A 16,874-nucleotide genomic window follows, 5' to 3' on the forward strand; every position below is an offset into this window, starting at 1 on the left:
AGCTGAACAATTGCTCAAATCGTCTATAATAGAGGTCCAGATCCCTCTTAGCAAAGCGGAAGTCAAGAGCATTATTAAAACACATATTGAGGAGACATGGCAGAAGCATTGGGATGAGAGTGCGACAGGGAGAGAACTGTACAAAATACAGAGGCGATTTGGGATAATGCCAAACACAAAATAATCTGCAGATGCTGGGGTCAAAGCAACACTCACAACACGCTGGAGGAACTCAGCGGGTCGAGCAGCATCCGTGGTTCCGGCTCGATACGCCGACCCATCGTTTCCACGGATGCTGCCCGACCTGTTGAGTTCCTCCAGCGTGTTGTGATTGTTGGGATAATGCTGCCGGTGCTTCAAAAAACCCAAATGATCGATATATACACTTGAAATATTGTCAAAGAGCATATTTAACACCGAGAATTAGACATGAAATGGGACTGGTTCCTGACCCATATTGCTTATTGTCCCCCACGGAACCGTTGGCTCTTTTACACATGTTGTATGGGAATGTCCACGGGTTTTTGGTTTGTGGGGGAAGGTTATCAGTACTATTACAGAACTAACGGGGGTATGTATGGGTAAACTGTAATCAAACTTCAACTTGAACGATGTCACCCAATGCTCCATCTCAGGAGACAAAGTGTTGAATCTCCTCGACAGCGTTTCTGGGACAATTGTGTCCTCCCTGTCAGTTGTGATCAGATGTGCACACAGAGCAAGTGGCTAACCCAATAGTTGATATATTTGTACCATAACCTCTCTGCTTTCATACTCTATGCACTGGATAATGAAGGCCAGTTTCCTGTCTGCCTCCTTAACCTTATCTACCGGTGCTTCCAGCTTCAGTGACCCTCACACTGAAATTCCCTCTTCCTTTAGTCCTCACCAATTCCGGTGTTGAACGTTTCTATCAGAGACACTATTGGTAATCCGCCCGGCCACGACCCCCTTTCCTGCAGGAATCACCCAGAGTCTATTCCAACTTCAAAATCTCTCACTCGCAGTGCCAGGATCACACCGCCCTACAACTCCACTCGAGAGAAAATCTCTCCCTCCAGAGACGAGGGGCACAGAAACATAGAAACATAGAAAATAGGTGCAGGAGTAGGCCATTCAGCCCTTCGAGCCTGCACCGCCATTCAGTATGATCATGGCTGATCATCCAACTCAGAACCCTGCACCAGCCTTTCCTCCATACCCCCTGATCCCTTTAGCCACAAGGGCCATATCTAACTCCCTCTTAAATATAGCCAATGAACTGGCTTCAACTATTTCCTGTGGCAGAGAATTCCACAGATTCACCACTCTCTGTGTGAAGAAGTTTTTCCTAATCTCGGACCTAAAAGGCTTCCCCTTTATCCTCAAACTATGACCCCTCGTCTGGACTTCCCCAACATCCGTAACAATCTTCATGCATCTCGCCTGTCCAATCCCTTTAGGATTTTATACGTTTCAATCAGATCCCCCCTCAATCTTCTAAATTCCAACGAGTATAAGCCTAGTTCATCCAGCCTTCCATCATATGGAAGTCCTGCCATCCCAGGAATCAATCTGGTGAACCTTCTTTGTACTCCTTCTATGGCAAGGATGTCTTTCCTCAGATTAGGGGACCAAAACTGCACACAATACTCCAGGTGTGGTCTCACTAAGGCCTTGTACAACTGCAGTAGTCCCTCCCTGCTCCTGTACTCGAATCCTCTTGCTATAAATGCCAGCATACCATTCGTCTTTTTCACCGCCTGCTGTACCTGCATGCCCACTTTCAATGACTGGTGTATAATGACACCCAGGTCTTGTTGCACCTCCCCTTTTCCTAATCGGCCACCATTCAGATAATAATCTGTTTTCCTGTTTTAGCCACCAAAGTGGATAACTTAACATTTATCCACATTAAATTGCATCTGCCATGAATTTGCCCACTCACCTAACCTATCCAAGTCACCCTGCATCCTCTTAGCATCCTCCTCGCAGCTAACACTGCCGCCCAGCTTTGTGTCATCTGCAAACTTGGAGATGCTGCATTTAATTCCCTCATCCAAGTCGTCAATATATATTGTAAACAGCTGGGGTCCCAGCACTGAGCCTTGCGGTACCCCACTAGTCACTGCCTGCCATTCTGAAAAGGTCCCGTTTATTCCCACTCTTTGCTTCCTGTCTGCCAACCAATTCTCTATCCACATCAATACCTTACCCCCAATACCGTGTGCTTTAAATTTGCACACTAATCTCCTGTGTGAGACCTTGTCAAAAGTCTTTTGAAAATCCAAATATACCACATCCACTGGTTCTCCCCTATCCATTCTACTAGTTACATCCTCAAAAAATTCTATGAGATTCGTCAGACATGATTTTCCTTTCACAAATCCATGCTGACTTTGTCCGATGATTTCACCGCTTTCCAAATGTGCTGTTGTCACATCTTTGATAACTGACTCTAGCAGTTTCCCCACCACCGATGTTAGGCTAACCGGTCTATAATTCCCTGGTTTCTCTCTCTCTCCTTTTTTAAAAAGTGGAGTTACATTAGCCACCCTCCAATCCTCAGGAACTAGTCCAGAATCTAAAGAGTTTTGAAAAATTATCACTAATGCATCCACTATTTCTTGGGCTACTTCCTTAAGCACTCTGGGATGCAGACCATCTGGCCCTGGGGATTTATCTGCCTTTAATCCCTTCAATTTACCTAACACCACTTCCCTACTAACACGTATTTCCCTCAGTTCCTCCATCTCACTGGACCCTCTGTCCCCTACTATTTCCGGAAGATTATTTATGTCCTCCTTAGTGAAGACAGAACCAAAGTAGTTATTCAGTTGGTCTGCCATGTCCTTGCTCCCCATAATCAATTCACCTGTTTCTGTCTGTAGGGGACCTACATTTGTCTTAACCAATTTTTTTCTTTTCACATATCTATAAAAGCTTTTACAGTCAGTTTTTATGTTCCCTGCCAGTTTTCTCTCATAATCTTTTTCCCCCTTCCTAATTAAGCCCTTTGTCCTCCTCTGCTGAACTCTGAATTTCTCCAAGTCCTCCGGTGAGCCACTTTTTCTGGCTAATTTGTACGCTTCTTCTTTGGAATTGATACTATCCCTAATTTCCCTTGTCAGCCACGGGTGTACCACCTTCCTTGATTTATTCTTTTGCCGAACTGGGATGAACAATTGTTGTAGTTCATCCATGCAATCTTTAAATGCTTGCCATTGCATATCCACCGTCAATCATTTAAGTGTCATTTGCCAGTCTATCTTAGCTAATTCACGTCTCATACCTTGAAAGTTACCCTTCTTTAAGTTCAGGACCTTTGTTTCTGAACTAACAATGTCACTCTCCATCTTAATGAAGAATTCCACCATATTATGGTCACTCTTACCCAAGGGGCCTCTCACGACAAGATTGCTAATTAACCCTTCCTCATTGCTCAATACCCAGTCTAGAATAGCCTGCTCTCTAGTTGGTTCCTCGACATGTTGGTTCAAAAAACCATCCCGCATACATTCCAAGAAATCCTCTTCCTCAGCACCCTTACCAATTTGGTTCACCCAATCTACATGTAGATTGGAGTCACCCATTATAACTGCTGTAGAACAGGATTCAGCCTTGGTGACTCCAACCATTACATTCTAATTAGATTTTTCAAGTTTTCCTTTATATACACACACACACACGCACACACACACACACACACACACACACACACACAGAGAGCACAGATTCTGAAAGACTGTGTGTGTCCATGAGACCCATAATTGAACCTGCTCAGTTGCCACTGCGAACTCATTCCAGCTCCTACACTTTTCACAGATAAGACAGTCAGAAAAACCATTCACTGCTTTTAATTCGAGATACTTACACATTGCAGAGATACCCAGGACAATGGCGCTAAGTAGAAGGAATAGCATTCTCTTCTCTCGGTAAGCTCTCAAGCACCACTGGTCTCTTTGCAGGCTCGGTGGAAAAAAGACTCCTTGCAGTTTAAGGAAGGAACAAGCAAAATTGTTGTTAGTCATTATTTATGATCAAATACAAAGTAAACTAAAGATTGCAACATAAACGTTGATTGCAAAATAACATTTTAAAGAAGATGTCTTCGATGCAGGGAAGGAACCTGTAAACTCTAGAACCCTCTGCAGCCTCTTGCGATCCTGTGCATTGAATGCTTCGTACCAAACTCTGATGCAACCACTCAGCATGCAGTCCGGAGTAGATCCCACACACTATTGTTTACAACACAGCTGACTTCAGAGGGAGGCTTCTGGGGAGTAACACTGGAAGAGATGGTGATTAATCACGTATTTGTGTTCAGCTCTTCTTTATCAAGAATATCCTCAATGTGAAAGCAGATCCCTCCCCATCCCATCCGCACCTCCACCCCCCCCCCCCGCAAACCCCATGCCATTTCACACCACTCGCTATCTGGAATGAAAACAGCATCCATGCTGATGGGAACCTGTCAAAGACACAAAGGTGAGAAAGCTTTCCTGTACAGGTCTTTTCTACTGGGGGGTGGACTATGTAACGCTTGTATTTTCCTGTTTATCATCTGGGCATGATTCCTCTTTCCATACTCAAACTGGGCTGAGTGATTCTGCTACGGAAGGATGTGTGGAGCAGGACTCCTAAATCCCTAAAATTCTGCTCCTTGAAATGTTCCCGAATTTAACTCTGGCATGATTTTCATGATCTTTGACCATAATTGTTCTTGGCAAATGCTTCTTCCCTTTTCAGATTGGTTCCCAGTGACTAGCGTTGTTCCACAGGAGTCAGTTTCGGGACTGTGTCAAAGATTCGGATGATGGAATAGATAGCTTGGTGGCCAAGTTTGTAGATAGGATGAAGATAGGCGGAGGGGCAGGTAGTGCTGAGGAAACAGAGTGGATGTGGAAGCCAGGTTATTTGGAGTACTTAAGTGGAATTCATAGGTTATTAATTAGACAGGGCATGAAAGGTTACAGGGAGAAGGAAGGAGAATGGATTTGAGCGGGAAAATGGATCAGCCATCATGAATTTGCAATACAGACTCAATGGGTAGAATGGCCTCATTCTACTCCAATCTTTTATGTTCTTCTGGTCTAAATGTACCCAATGACTTGGCCTCCACAGCAGTCTGTGCTAATGAATTCCACAGATTCACCACTCTCTGGCTAAAGACATTACTCATCATTTCCTTTCCAATATTTTTTATTAATTTATATATAAGAATACAAAGTACAGGAAAAAATATATGTCAATACATCAAGCTAAATCACATATAAAGACTCCTTACCCTATATTCGTACAAATCAACAAGTTCGTAACATTGAAAAATAATAATTTTATTATATAAAACACCTAACCCACCAAGACCGAAGCTGATTAGTAGAAAAAAAAGAAAAAAGATTGTTAGTCATCATGTGTGCGTTAACAGCAAATCAAAGGTTTTTAAAATAATTCAGAAGAAGTCCCCACAATGTTTGAAAGTCTTGATTAGATTCAAAGATTGAACATCGAATCTTCTCTAAATTTAAACATGACATCGGATTCTGCAGCGGGCGCTCATGGAGTGAGGTCGTCTCTGGCTTGGCTCTATTCCCGTTATCTTTTTTAACCTATGATCTCCTTGATCTAATCAACTTTATTTACACCAGAAGATTTATTTTATCTTACTGATTCACTAATTAATTGATTTTTCTTTTGTAAATTGTAACTCTCGAGCTTAAAGAAATGAGTACGAGATCCAAAGCCAAAGATGGGAAAGACTCTGAAGGGAATGGAGGAAAGAAGAAAGGTGATTCCAAACAAACGGGATTTACTTACGAGGTTATGATGAAGTGTCTGGAGGAAAAGTCGGAGGAACAACGGCAAAAATTATCTGAAAGTTTATCTGCTCAATTTGAACAACATCGCCAAAGCCTTAATGAAGATTTAAAATCAATCACGGAATCTTTGAAATCCCTGGATTGTGAAGTTCAAAAACACGATGGTAAAATTTCTGAACTGGATACTAAGTCTCAGAAGACGGATACAAAAGTTGAGAACTTAGAGAAGAATCTAGCTTCGACTACTAAACAACTCCAACACCTTAAATCCAAAGTTATCGATCTTGAAATTCGTTCGAGAAAGACAAAACTTACGTTTCATTGGCTTACCCGAGGATGTTGAGGTTGGAGACCCTGCAATATTCTTTGCTCAACTTTTAAAGGATACGTTCAGTTCAGTTTTTCCCAACGATCCTCCATTACTGGACCGCGCCCATCGTATACCGTGGATAAAGTCAGCATCGGCTGTATCCAAACCCAGACCAGTTATTCTTCGTTTCCATTACGTTAATGTTAAAGAACAACTTCTCCAGACTGCTCGTCGACAAGGGATGATCAAGTATCGCCAGCATTCCTTCAGGATAGTTCAAGATTATAGTCCCGAAGTGATGAAGGAACGACTGACTTTTAGACCTCTAATGTCGGAATGTAATCAAAAATATCTCAAACCGGCACTATTGTATCCTGCACGTCTCAGAATCTCTCTTCCTGATGGATCTCGTCGTGTCTTCCATTCCATAACCGCCGCTCGAAGCTTTTTGGATGATAATTACCCATCTGACACAGACATCCTCCCTTAATGTCCGGTGCTTTTAGCACCAGCTTTTTTCTCTGGTGTTTTTCTTTAAAAATAAACCTTCTACTACCGTACGATGAAGGTTTTTGAGAAGCTCAAGATTTTTGTTCTCTGCTTACTACTATAGTTACTATTCTATAACCTATATAGAATACTTATTTCTTGTGAATAACATCATTTTCTTTTAGTTAATTTTTTCTTTAACTTTTTGTTTTTCGTTATTATTATTAACGATTTGATCTGACGATCATTTTTAGTTATATGTTTCCTATTTTTGGTTTCCGTGTAATTAACATGGCGATTTGTCTTTCTTTTTGCATAACCTCCTTTGTTCTTTTTGGGACGCCGTGTTCTCATGTTTCTTCTCCCCATAATCCTTTTTCTTTTTTGGAAGCGAGTTTTTACTTACTCGTTTATAATTAACTAATTATACGTATTGACACTAATTTTTTTTATTTATATATTTTAGCAATTATACTATGTAGACTATTTTACTATAGTGTTTATTTTTTATATATATTAGTCTCCGTGGGGTCACCTATATAACATATATTTTTGGAGTTGCCTCCTGCAGAAATGGGGTTAGAGTTAGTTTTAGTTAGTGCTTCTTCAGCCTTCTCTAGCTTAGTTCGGGGTTCTTGGGGTTGGTGGGTGGGGTAGTCTTTTTTAATGTTTTCTATTGGGCTGATTTAGAACTACAAAGATGTCCGCAGTGTCTAGATTTCCGATTCCTCTCTGATCATGTATTCCCCTTCCGATTTCATGAGGTTACATTATGGTTAACCCTTTACTTACCAAAGGATTGATTTTAAATAATGGCTCATACTATTAATTTTGTCTCTTGGAATACAAATGGTTTAAGCCATCCAATAAAACGGAAAAAGATTTTCAAAGTGTTCCAAAGACTGAAAATGCTCATATTATTTTTGTACAAGAAACTCATGTAACGAAAGAGGATAATCAACGCTTCTTTAAGTTTTGGAAAGCATAACAATACCATTCAAACACTCAAGCCAAAATTAAAGGTGTTTCAATTTCTATAGATCCCTCAATTACATTTATTCATCAAGACATTATCTCAGATCCTAATGGCAGATTTTTGTTAATCACTGGGGTACTTTGCTATGGTTAATGTTTATGCTCCGAATGTGGATTATCCTGAATTTTTTAAACACCTATTCACTTCCTTTCCTAACTTAAACGAGTATATGTTGATAATGGGCGGTGACTTTAATTTATGTTTGAATCCCATGCTGGACAGATCCACAGGTAGTCCAGCTTTACCGAATAAGTCAGCTACTCTTATTAACTCTTTTATGTTTGATTCTGGGATTTCAGAAATTTGGAGATTTCTACATCCAAATGATAAAGAATTCTCTTTTTTTCACATGTTCATCGTTCTTATTCCCGAATTGAATTTTTTTTGATTGACTCTCGTTTAATTCCATCTGTAGTTGATTGTATTTATGACATTATTGCTATTTCAGATCATGCTCCAATGAAACTTTCCATCAAGTTAATGGACACCTCTTGTACTAACAGACAATGGCGATTTAACCCTATTTTGCTTCAAGATTCGGACTTTCTCAAGTTTATAAAGGAGCAGATTGATTTCTTCCTTTCAGCTAATACTATGGAAGAAATTTCCAATGGAACTGTTTGGGATGCTTTTAAAGCTTATATCTGTGGTCAGATTATTTCCTATTCGGCTGGTTTGAAAAGACACGTTAACAACGAAATACTTCTGTTGGTTGATAAAATTAAAGAAATCGATAAAAAATATGCTGTTTCTCCCAGTAAGGAGCTGTACAAACACAGAGTTGAACTTCAATTGGAACATAGCTTATTATTAACATCCTCAATTGAAAATCAATCAATGAGAACTAGAAGTGATTTTTACATTCATAGTGATAAATCGGGTAAATTATTGGCTAACCAACTGAAATAAGATTCGTAAACATGATGATACTTTCACAGTTGATCATGCTAGGATAAACAAAACCTTTCAAGAATTTTATACCTCTCTATATCACTCTGATTTTCCTCATGATTCTAATTTCATGCATGACTTTTTAAGTAAGTTGGATTTTCTGAAATTATCACCCGAAGATTGCTTATCTTTAGAAACTTCCATTACAGAGGAAGAAATAATAACTGCAATCTCATCATTGAATTCTGGTAAAGCACCCGGTCTGGACGGTTTCACAGTGGAATTTTTAAAATTCTTTTCCTCCATTCTCTCTCCAAAGTTGTCCAGAATATTCAAGGAAGCAATCAGTTTAGGTAAATTACCACAATCGTTTTATGAAGCCTCTATTTCTCTAATTCTTAAAAAGAATAAAGATCCTACTGATTGTGCATCATACAGACTGATATCTCTTTTGAATGTAGACTCAAAAATTTTTTCAAAAATTCTAGCAACTAGGTTGGAGAAGGTGTTACCTCAAATTATATCTATGGATCAAACGGATTTATTAAAAATCGTTATTCATCCTTTAATATTAGGAGGTTAATGAATATTGTTTATACCCCCTCACTTACTACCCCGGAATGTATTATCTCATTAGATGCTGAGAAAGCCTTTGACAGAGTTGAATGGCCTTATTTATTTAATGTTCTTCAGAAATTTAATTTTAGTTTGACATTTATATCTTGGATTAAATTGTTATATTACTCCCCGGTAGCCTCGGTTTGTATTAATAATCATAGATCTTTTTTTCGTCTTTTTCGTGGTACTAGGCAAAGATGTCCTCTTAGTCCTTTACTATTCAATATCGCCCTTGAACCTTTAGAAATTGCTATCCGTGACTCACCAAATATTTTTGGTATTACCCGCGGAAACGAAATACATAAATTATCATTATATGCAGATGATTTGTTGTTATACATCTCCAATCCGGAGAAGTCAATTCCTGCTACTCTAGGTTTGTTGGCTCAATTTAGTAACTTCTCTGGTTACAAATTGAATCTTAATAAGAGTGAATTATTCTCTTTAAATAAGCAGGTACCTATCTATGGACGTTTACCATTTAAGTTGGTTACTGATTCATTTATATATTTAGGGATAACAATTACGAAAAAATATAAAGATTTGTTTAAAGCTAATTTTTTCCCGTAATTGATCAGATTAAACTTTTGTTTACTAAATGGTCACCAATCTCCTTGTCTTTGATTGGTTGGATTAATGCTATTAAGATGATCATTTTGCCCAAATTTTTGTATATACTTCAATCGGTTCCAATTTTTATCCCAAAATCTTTTTTTGATAACGTAGACTCAAAAATTTCCTCATATATTTGGCAGATCAAAAATCCTAGGTTAGGTAAAAGGTATTTACAGAAATCTAAAAAGGAGGGGGGGGCTTGCCCTCCCGAATTTTAGATTCTATTATTGGGCAATTAATATTCAATATTTAAAATTTTGGTTACGAGATTTGGATGTATCTTTAAACCCATATTGGGAAAATCTTGAATGTGATTCTTTACGAGGGTTTTCCTTGGGTTCGGTTTTAGGAACTTCACCTCCTTTTACTTCTTCTAAATTGTATAAACAAATGAATAACCCAATAGTTAAGCTTACTTTACGTATATGGTTTCAATTTCGGAGATTTTTTGGGTTTAATCAATTTATTCTAGCAAGTCCCATTATATCTAATTTCCTTTTTCAACCTTGCACTATGGATCAAGCTTACTTTGATTGGAAAACCAAAGGTATAATATCTTTTCGTGATTTATTTTTGGATAATTGTTTCATGTCTTTTAATCAACTCTCTAATAAATATACCTTACCCAGATCTCACTTTTTTAGATATCTACAGATTAGAAACTATTTAATTACTAGTTTCTCCTAATTTTCCACACCCATATCCAATGGACACATTGGAAAAAATTTTAGATTTAAATCTCTCTCAGAAAAGTGTAGTAGCAATTATATATAATATAATTATGAATTTATGTCCTGATGCTTCTAATAAAATTAAAGCTGACTGGGAAAGAGAACTTAAGATTATTATACCGATTGAAAAATGGGAAAAAATTCTTCAATTGGTTAATTGATCCTCTGTATGTGCTAAACATGTGTTGATACAGTTTAAAGTAGTGCACAGGCCTCATATGTCTAAAGATAAACTATCTCGTTATTATTCTTATATTAATCCAATATGTGACAGATGTCATTTCGCGATAGCTTCTTTAACTCACATGTTTTGGTCATGTCCTTTGCTGGAAAAATATTGAAAAGATATTTTTGACATTATTTCAATGGTCTTGAATATAGACTTATAACCTCATCCAATTACTGCTATCTTTGGATTACCAATGATAGATTCAAATTATTTTTCCTCTTCCTCATGTAGGATGATTGCATTTCTTACTTTAATGGCTAGAAGATCCATTCTGCTGAATTGGAAAGAGATTAACCGTCCTACTGTATTTCATTGGTTTTCACAAACTATGGTGTGTTTGAATTTGGAGAAAATTAGAAGTGTGGTTTATGACCCTTCCATTAAATTTGAAAAAACTTGGAGGCCATTCATTCAGCATTTTCATTTGATGTAATTTGGCCATTTCCAAACTTGTTTTATCTCTCTGTACTGTTGGTTGAGAGGAATGGAGTCGTCAACACTAAGGTTTTCTTCTTTCCCAATTTTAAGTTGTTAGTATTGCCCAAGTCTTTTAGTTTAGTTGACTAATTCTGTTTAGTTCAATTTTTGGGGGGATAGGGTTTTTTTTTTCTAATTTTTTTTCTTCTTCATGATTTTTTTCCAGTTTTTTTTTTGCTTTGTATTATTCATTGCTATTTTTACACGATTCGGAGCTTTGTTAATTTATACTATTTGGCCTTACAATTACTTATTCTGAGTGTAACAATGTATCTCCTACTATTTGTATTATTGCTGTGTTTTGTTTCTATTTTATGAAATTAATAAAAAGATTGAAAAAGAAAGAGAAAGAAGCATGACATCACATCACGTAATCATTGGGCGTGAATAGGAGGGGCCACATCTTTCCATTTAAGCAAAAATGTCCTTCTGGCCATAAGAGACATAAAAGCCAAAATGTGCAAATCAGATGGCTCCAAAATAATCTCCTTTCCTCCAACAATACCAAATAAAGTGGTCAAAGGATTAGGCTTGAAACTTACTTTAAAATGTATTGAAAAGGTTTGAAATATTTCTTTCCAATATTTTCCAAGGATCGGACATGTCCAAAACATATGAATGAGTGAAGCCCCTTGTTCAAAAAAGGTAGTAGGGATAGTCCGGGTAATTATAGACCAGTGAGCCTTACGTCTGTGGTGGGAAGCTGTTGGAAAATATTCTTAGAGATAGGATCGATGGGCAGTTAGAGAATCATGGTCTGATCAGCGACAGTCAGCATGGCTTTGTGAAGGGCAGATCGTGTCTAACAAGCCTGATAGAGTTCTTTGAGGAGGTGACCAGGCATATAGATGAGGGTAGTGCAGTGGATGTGATCTATATGGATTTTAGTAAAGCATTTGACAAGGTTCCATACGGTAGGCTTATTCAGAAAGTCAGAAGGAATGGGATCCAGGGAAGTTTGGCCAGGTGGATTTAGAATTGGCTTGCCTGCAGAAGGCAAAGGGTCATGGTGGAGGGAGTACATTCAGATTGGAAGATTGTGACTAGGGGTGTCCCACAAGGATCTGTTCTGGGACCTCTACTTTTCGTGATTTTTATTAACGACCTGGATGTGGGGGTAGAGGGGTGGGTTGGCAAGTTTGCAGACGACACAGAGGTTGGTGGTATTGTGGATACTGTAGAGGATTGTCGAAGATTGTAGAGAGACATTGATAGGATGCAGAAGTAGGCTGAGAAGTGGCAGATGGAGTTCAACCCGGATAAGTGTGAGGTGGTACACTTTGCAAGGACAAACTCCAAGGCAGTATACAAAGTAAATGGCAGGATACTTGGTAGTGTGGAGGAGCAGAGAGATCTGGGGGTACATGTCCACAGATCCCTGAAAGTTGTCTCACAGGTAGTTAGGGTAGTTAAGAAAGCTTCTGGGGTGTTAGCTTTCATAAGTCACGGGATAGAGTTTAAGAGTTGCGATGTAATGATGCAGGTGTATAAAACTCTGGTTAGGCCACACTTGGAGTACTGTGTCCAGTTCTGGTCACCTCACTATAGGAAGGATGTGGAAGCATTGGAAAGGGTACAGAGGAGATTTACCAGGATGCTGCCTGGTTTAGAGAATATGCATTATGATCAGAGATTAAGGGAGCTAGGGCTTTACTCTTTGGAGAGAAGGAGGATGAGAGGAGACATGATAGAGATGTACAAGATAATAAGAAGAATAGATAGAGTGGATAGCCAGTGCCTATTCCCCAGGGCACCACTGCTCAATACAAGAGGACGTGGTTTTAAGGTAAGGGGTGGGAAGTTCAAGGGGGATATTAGAGGAATGTTTTTTACTCAGGAAGTGTTTGGTGCGTGGAATGCACTGCCTGAGTCAGTGGTGGAGGCAGATACAGTCGTGAAGTTTAAGAGACTACTAGACAGGTATATGGAGGAACTTAATTTGGGGTTTGTATGGGAGGCAGGGTTTGAGGGTTTGCACAACATTGTGGGCCAAAGGGCCTGTAATGTGCTGCACGATTCTATGTTTTATGTTCTCCATTATTACATTTATCACGATACAGCGATATATCTAAATAAAAAGGAGACAACTTATCCTTAGTCATATGGGTCTTTTGGACCACTTTAAATTGAAGGAGAGAGTGACGGGCACATAACGATGAAGTGTTGACCATTTTAAAAATTTGATTCCAAGTTTCCTCAGAAATTGAAGTCTGTAAATCCGGTTCCCAAAGATTTTTAGTTTTATCCAAAGGAACACTTCTCATTCCCAACAGCATATTATAAATATTAGATAGAGATCCATTATAAAAAGGTTTCAGATTAAAAGTTACATCTCGTAGATTCTTATCAGGACTTTTAGGAAATGTACTTATTTGAGACCATAAAAAAATCTCTTATTTGTAGATATCGAAAAAAATGAATTTTTGGTAAACTATATTTAGTTAATGTTTGTTCAAACAAAAAAGCTTGTTCCCTCTACAAGCAAGTCCTGAAAGCATTTATACGTTCACCAGCAACTTTTATGTGTGTTGCTTGAAATTCCAGCATCTGCAGATTTCCTCGTGTAATACCTAATCTATCCATAAGACCATAAGACAAAGGAGCAGAAGTAGGCCATTCGGCCCATGGAGTCTGCTCCGCCATTTTATCATGAGCTGATCCATTCTCCTATTTAGTCCCACTCCCCTGCCTTCTCACCATAACCTTTGATGCCCTGGCTATTCAGATACCTATCAATCTCTGCCTTAAATACACCCAATGACTTGGCCTCCACTGCTGCCCATGGCAACAAATTCCATAGATTCACTACTTACCCTCTGACTAAAGAAAATTCTTCGCATTTCTTTTCTGAATGGACGCCCTTCAATCCTTAAGTCATGCCCTCTCGTACTAGACTCCCCCATCATGGGAAACAACTTTGCCACATCCACTCTGTCCATGCCTTTTAACATTCAAAATGTTTCTATGAGGTCTCCCCTCATTCTTCTAAACTCCAGGGAATGCAGTCCAAAAGCGGACAATCGTTCCTCATATGTTAACCCTCTCATTCCCAGAATCATTCTAGTGAATCTTCTCTGTACCCTCTCCAACGTCAGCACATCCTTTCTTAAATAAGGAGACCAAAACTGCCCACAGTACTCCAAGTGAGGTCTCACCACTGCCTTACAGAGCTTCAACATCACATTCCTGCTCCTATACTCTACTCCTCTAGAAATGAATGCCAACATTGCATTCGCCTTCGTCACTACTGACTCAACCTGGAGGTTAACTTTAAGGGTATCCTGTACGAGGACTCCCAAGTCCCGTTGCATCCTAGAACTTTGAATTCTTTCCCCATTTAAATAATAGTCTGCCCGTTTATTTTTTCTGCCAAAGTGCATAACCATACACTTTCCAACATGGTACTTCATTTGCCACTTCTCTGCCCATTCTTCCAATCTATCCTGTTCTTTAAAAACCACATCAATCATAGAGGGTTTAAAAAAAAATTAGAAAAAATTGAATTCGGAAGAGATGTCAATAAGCCAAAATATTTTCGGAATTGTATCCAAATCCTCATAGTGTGTTTAACTACCAGTTAACTAACTCAAAGACAAAGGAAGTGAGGATCCAAGAAGAGAAATAATAGAGAATTTATTAACAGAATTAGCTTCTAAGAAAACCTGCATCGGGCAATCCTCATGATTTATATAGTATAGCCAAAATGTAAGATTTCTTATATTAACTGCCCAATAATAAAATCTAAGCAACACACATAAAAGTTGCTGGTGAACGCAGCAGGCCAGGCAGCATCTCTAGGAAGAGGTGCAGTCGACGTTTCAGGCCGAGACCCTTCGTCAGGACTAGCTGAAGGAAGAGTGAGTAAGGGATTTAAAAGTTGGTGGGGGAGGGGGAGATCCAAAATGATAGGAGAAGACAGGAGGGGGAGGGATGGAGCCAAGAGCTGGACAGGTGATAGGCAAAACGGATACGAGAGGATAATGGGACAGGAGGTCCGGGAAGAAAGACGGGGGGGGGGGGACCCAGAGGATGGGTAAGGGGTATATTCAGAGGGACAGAGGGAGAAAAAGGAGAGTGAGAGAAAGAATGTGTGTATAAAAATAAGTTACAGATGGGGTACGAGGGGGAGATGGGGCATTAATGGAAGTTAGAGAAGTCAATGTTCATGCCATCAGGTTGGAGGCTATCCAGCCGGAATATAAGGTGTTGTTCCTCTAACCTGAGTGTGGCTTCATCTTTACAGTAGAGGAGGCCATGGATAGACATGTCAGAAAGGGAATGGGATGTGGAATTAAAATGTGTGGCCACTGGGAGATCCTGCTTTCTCTGGTGGACAGAGCGTAGATGTTCAGCAAAGCGATCTCCCAGTCTGCGTCGGGTCTCGCCAAGATATAAAAGGCCACATCGGGAGCACCGGACGCAGTATATCACCCCAGCCGACTCACAGGTGAAGTGTTGCCTCACCTGGAAGGACTGTTTGGGGCCCTGAATGGTGGTAAGGGAGGAAGTGTAAGGGCATGTGTAGCACTTGTTCCGCTTACACGGATAAGTGCCAGGAGGGAGATCAATGGGGAGGTATGGGGGGGATGAATGGACAAGGGAGTTGCGTAGGGAGCGATCCCTGCGGAACGCAGAGAGAGGGGGGAAAGGGAAAGATGTGCTTAGTGGTGGGATCCCGTTGGAGGTGGCGGAAGTTACGGAGAATAATATGTTGGACCCGGAGGCTGGTGGGGTGGTAGGTGAGGACCAGGGGAACCCTATTCCTCGTGGGGTGGCGGGAGGATGGAGTGAGAGCAGATGTACGTGAAATGGGGGAGATGCGTTTAAGAGCAGAGTTGATAGTGGAGGAAGGGAAGCCCCTTTCTTTAAAAAAGGAGGACATCTCCCTCGTCCTGGAATGAAAAGCCTCATCCTGAGAGCAGATGCGGCGGAGACGGAGGAATTGCGAGAAGGGGATGGCGTTTTTGCAAGAGACAGGGTGAGAAGAGGAATAGTCCAGATAGCTGTGAGACTCAGTAGGCTTATAGTAGACATCAGTGGATAAGCTGTCTCCAGAGACAGAGACAGAAAGATCTAGAAAGGGGAGGGAGGTGTCAGAAATGAACCAGGTAAACTTGAGGGCAGGGTGAAAGTTGGAGGCAAAGTTAATAAAGTCAACGAGTTCTGCATGCGTGCAGGAAGCAGCGCCAATGCAGTCGTCGATGTAGCGAAGGAAAAGTGGGGGACAGATACCAGAAAAGGCACGGAACATAGATTGTTCCACAAAGCCAACAAAAAGGCAGGCATAGCTAGGACCCATACGGGTGCCCATAGCTACACCTTTAGTTTGGAGGAAGTGGGAGGAGCCAAAGGAGAAATTATTAAGAGTAAGGACTAATTCCGCTAGACGGAGCAGAGTGGTGGTAGAGGGGAACTGATTAGGTCTGGAATCCAAAAAGAAGTGGAGAGCTTTGAGACCTTCCTGATGGGGGATGCAAGTATATAGGGACTGGACATCCATGGTGAAAATAAAGCGGTGGGGGCCAGGGAACTTAAAATCATCGAAAAGTTTAAGAGTGTGAGAAGTGTCACGAACATAGGTCGGAAGGGATTGAACAAGGGGGGATAAAATCTAAAATAAAAATAAAATAAAATAAAAAAATAAAATCTAAAATTTGTTAAGGCTAATCCTCCATTCATC

Source organism: Mobula hypostoma, chromosome 5 (genome assembly GCF_963921235.1).
Source record: "Mobula hypostoma chromosome 5, sMobHyp1.1, whole genome shotgun sequence".
In the NCBI taxonomy this organism is placed as follows: domain Eukaryota; kingdom Metazoa; phylum Chordata; class Chondrichthyes; order Myliobatiformes; family Myliobatidae; genus Mobula; species Mobula hypostoma.